At 53.3% G+C, this 5,000-nt stretch overlaps 1 pseudogene; it reads right to left on the bottom strand.

The window, feature by feature from the left end:
* The window catches only part of LOC143341522 (large subunit ribosomal RNA), an 11,004-nt pseudogene that overhangs the window by 4,227 nt on the left and 1,777 nt on the right, over positions 1-5,000 (bottom strand).

Genomic DNA, 5,000 nt, shown 5'->3' on the forward strand with positions numbered 1-5,000 from the left:
GGTGGGATTTGGCATTGACGTCCGCGGCTATCACGACTCGACGGTGTTGGAGAGCATCGAGTGTCCTCTCCAAGCGTGCCAGACTTGGTTCAATGTCTTCCGAGCATTGAAAGTACTGGCTAACGAGGTAGAAACTACCGAAGGGTCCGCTAATGCAAACGCAGGAGGTGTGAGTATCACACAGCTGTGTGATTTTTACCACCGAGATGTCCGGGTTTCTGACCACTATTGCGGCCATAGCCCGTTCATTCTCGGCGATCACCTTCGCCGTGAGCCCAAAGCCTGGAATCTGTCCCTGAAATTGGTAAGGTTCCTGCATGAGCAACACGTCGATCTCCTTTGCGTGCATTAGCTCGCTCACCTCACCATGAACAATTAGCGCACGCCGCATATTATGCTGCGCGATGCGCAATTGCCTTAGAGGATTCTCCGGGTCGTGTCTATCCATAATTCGTTCGAGATACTGCAAGGTCGAGTGCTGCCTGATAGGCAGGGCAGTTCTTGTCTCGCGACTTATGGTCGTGCTTCTTGCCTCTTGCTTTACAGTTCGAGCAAGTTGGGGACTTACTCTTCGCTGTACAAGAGGCAATGGTATGCCCTTCTTCGGAGCAGTGACCGCAAACCTCGTTCTGCGCTTTACAATGTTTGGCCATGTGGCCAAACATTTGACACTTGAAGCATCGTGTAACAGAGACATAGTCCTGCACTCTGCATGCGGACCAGCCCAGGTACACTCTGCCCATGCTCTTCAGCCGCTGGCGAACCTGCGGACTGACTTCCATGACCCAGTTGGCAGTGTCCTTTTCCTTCGGGCCGGTTGCAAACCGGACCTTCAGGTTGGACGACACATCCCCCTGGGTCATATCGCTGAGGTTTTGCTTCCAGATGCTGGAAGAAACCTCCTCTTTCCTCATCGACTTGGGAACGTCGTACACTATAAGTGTAGGGTTCCTCAAAGTCGGTAGAGTAGCTGAAAGTCCTACTTCTTTCAGCTTCGCGCAGTTGACGAAGGCCTTCAGATCCTCCTTGCGCTCGGTCTCGACGGCTATGCCACCGGAGTGGATGCGTCGGACAGACCTAACGCGGATCTTGGCTTTCGCCGGCTTAACCAGTGACAGAACAGTTTGTTTGGTGACTTCACTGTTCTGTCCTTTCCCTTTCTGCGGGAAAATACGCACCACATGTCGTGGTGGTTTAACCGCTTCCGGGGAAACTCGATTGGCGTCGACCTTTACCGCTTGCGCGTAGGTCGTCGCCGCACGAACTGGTGCGGGTTTCGCAGTCGGACGGGAACCCGTCGTCTGTGAAACCGTCGGGGCAACCCTCTCCGCGATCCTCTGGGAGGCTCTCACCTCTTGCCGGATCGCCGCGAGCTGTCCTTTTAAGAAGGAGTTCTGGATAAGAACTTCCTGGACTAGCTCGTAGAGAGCTGCCGCGTTGCCAACGATCAAGGCTCCGGTTTCCTTGCTGAGCCTGGATTCTTTTCCAAGACAGCTGGTCCGGATACCCTTGAACAGTTTCGAGGCCTCTCCACTAATTTTGTCGAGAGGCCTGTTCGAAGGACCAGGTGTCGCCTCCGCCGACACCTTTCCTGGCATATTCTCGCCGCTTTTCCGGGCTTTCTCTGCCCTCTGCGGCTGCTCCTTCTTGACGACGGTTATCCAACCGTCGTCGTCGACTTTATGGCCCTTTCCTCCGTCCGGGGACGTGGCGTTGCCAGCTGAAGTTGCCTTCGGCTTTTTAGCTTCCGGCTTCTTCGGTGGATTTGTGCGGGGTGGTGTCCCCGGTCCATCCTTCTTGATATCCTTGATCGGCACAGGGGATATCGTTCCTGCCGGCTTAGGTGGTGAAGCCGTCTTCCGCGTCGAGGGTCTGGTGCAGGGGGGCGTTTTAGCGCCCTTACCCACTTCAACCGCCTTCGCGTTCTCTTTCTTCTGGGGTGGTGAGACCACCCCAGCTTTCTTACTCACCGTTGTTGTCCTACCGGGAGCAACAACAACGGTCTCCTTTCCTCCCTTTTCCCCCTTGCGGGGTACTAAGGCGTCTATTTTTGTGATTTTGACTTTGGGATCCATATTTGCTTGGATTTTGTTTCGTCCCGGCGTGTGTCCCGGCCTCCATGGACCCTCAAATGGAACCCGGCTCCGCCTGGGTTAGGACTTGCACCCGGGATATAGTCCGCGAACAAAGGCCGACCGGGCTTTCCCCGGGCTCCTAGGTCCACTTCCTCGCCCAATAGAACCCACGAATGGTGTTCCGAGCCGATTGACTAGGCACAGGGCTGCTTTTCTCGCCTAGCCGCCTGTCTAGACGAAGCAGAGGCCAAAGGTACGTGTTGGGCAGCTACACTCCCGCAGGAGAGAGGGCCCTCAGATCCCAGGATCCTCCTTTCCGCCGACACAGGTCGCCACGCACGGCAAACACGTGGGGAACAAACCTCAAGCAGATGTTCCCTCTGCTTCGCTACGCCCGGTTTCTGCTCCCTGTTTTTGCAGGGAACCCGCTGCGTAACTAGGACATGACCTCGGGCATCATGTCCCTGTAGCATTAGCTCCAAAACGTGGGACTCGTCCTTAGCACGACTAGTAGAACTCACTTTGCCATCATCAACTATGCTCTTGACGCTTCAGCGTCCTTTTGCCATCGCCAACGACGGGAGCTGCTGTCAGCAGCGCGACGACGGTCTTACATGTATAAATACATGTTGTCTTTCGTCGTTGGCGTACCTTTCAGTGTTTTCGTCATACGCTGCATATCCTTCCTATATGCAGCGTCCGTATGGCAAGGACTCCGAGTCTGACAGAGCCGTACACCACCGGTTTACAGCTCGGAGTTGAGCTGGTCTAGGCGGAGTCTTCTAATGGCCAGGGGAGCGATCCACGTTTCGAGGCCCGTCTCCCTACCTAGGATACTAGCGTGGTTTCCCAGCCGACACCTTCAGGCAGTAGGGAGCAGCTCAGCTACTTCTACGGTGGCCTCCTTCCGTCATTCGTCTGGCATTACGACGTCTGCCACCAGATGTTTTGGTGTGCTGGGTTCTGCCAAGCCCAGCGGCGTATTGCTTTTCCCAGCGGCGTATTGCTTTTGGGGACGCATACAGACGTCGTTTCGTGTCTCTTTCTGATCTTATTATTTGCTCAACGTGAAAAGGGGGCATATAGCCCCCTTTTTGATTTCTGGTGTCAGGATCGCCTCCTCGGAAAAGCATTAAAGCAAAAAGGGGGCTTAAAGCCCCCTGGTATGAGTTAGGTCTTTCTTGGAGAAGCTCTAGGTGTTCGAGTAGGAACTTCGAAAAGTTCCTTAAAGTGAAAAAGGGGCATATAGCCCCTTTTTTGTACAATATACGCCTTCTCCAATAAGCCTTAACGTGAAATGGGGGCCGAAGCCCCCAGGTGTTAAGTATACGCTAGTCATAATGCTTCCCCATCTCTCTTTGCTTTCCTGACACCACTCCTTCCTGACATCTCTGTTTTGCACAGAACGAATGACGGATCACGTCTTGCTCGGGTAGGTGGGGTCGCTACTCCCATACGGTGTGCCCCTGCACCGCCCCTGCCGAAACCAGAGCCCCGTTGGCCGGCATAAATGCCGTTTGCAGCGTCCACCGCGTGGAGGAGGGGTTGGCACATGCGATCCTGGTGCCGTATAGCAAGCTATACGCCCGGACGGCTTCTAGACGCCAGTAGATAGGGACAGTGGGAATCTCGTTAATCCATTCATGCGCGTCACTAATTAGATGACGAGGCATTTGGCTACCTTAAGAGAGTCATAGTTACTCCCGCCGTTTACCCGCGCTTTTTTGAATTTCTTCACGTTGACATTCAGAGCACTGGGCAGAAATCACATTGCGTCAACACCCTTGGGGGCCATCGCAATGCTTTGTTTTAATTAGACAGTCGGATTCCCCTAGTCCGTGCCAGTTCTGAGCTGAGTGTTGAATGGCGGCCGAAGAGGACGATCGACGACGGCAAGCCGCCAACGAAAGCCTCGCAGCAAGGAAGATCCGCGGGAGGCCAAGGCACGGGACCGAGCTCGGATCCCGACGAGAACGAACGAATCCGTTCAACGCCGTTCACCTCGCCCAGGCCCGGCACGTCAGCCAGACTCGCTTCCCGACCAAGCCCGACACGCCCCGCTCCTCAGAGCCAATCCTTATTCCGAAGTTACGGATCCAATTTGCCGACTTCCCTTACCTACATTAATCTATCGACTAGAGGCTCTTTACCTTGGAGACCTGCTGCGGATATGGGTACGAACCGGCGCGACACCTCCACGTGGCCCTCTCCTGGATTTTCAAGGTCCGAGGGGAAGATCCGGACACCGCCGCAACTGCGGTGCTCTTCGCGTTCCAAACCCTATCTCCCTGCTAGAGGTTTCCAGGGAACTCGAACGCTTATACAGAAAAGAAAACTCTTCCCGGATCTCCCGACGGCGTCTCCAGGTCATTTTGGGTTACCCCGACGAACTACTCTTACGAGGGCCCGAATGGTATACGGTTCCGCTGCCGGGTTCCGGAATAGAAACCGGATTCCCTTTCGCCCGATGGGTGTGTGTCTCTCTCTCACATCGCTCAAGTTATTTTATTTTATAATCGTTTCGCACTTGTGTGACTCGTTTTTCTTTTTGGTTAAAAAAAAACGTTTAAAAAAATTGCTTTTACACATATTTTTTTACACAACTCTACTATACTGTTGTTGCCATGATGGATCTTAATAATATAATATAATAAATATAATAAATATATATATATATGTATGTTTTTTCTCGTGTTCGAGTCAAAGTGGATGATTAAGCTTTGTAATAACTTCGTTTCGTTTCGTTTGCTGCGTTTTTTTAGGACACCTCATCTTCATAGGATTTCTCTTAGGGCTTAGGATCGACTGACTCGTGTGCAACGGCTGTTCACACGAAACCCTTCTCCACGTCAGTCCTCCAGGGCCTCGCTGGAGTATTTGCTACTACCACCAAGATCTGCACCGACGGCGGCTCCAGGCAGGCTC

Source organism: Colletes latitarsis, chromosome 4 (assembly GCF_051014445.1).
Source record: "Colletes latitarsis isolate SP2378_abdomen chromosome 4, iyColLati1, whole genome shotgun sequence".
Lineage (NCBI taxonomy): Eukaryota > Metazoa > Arthropoda > Insecta > Hymenoptera > Colletidae > Colletes > Colletes latitarsis.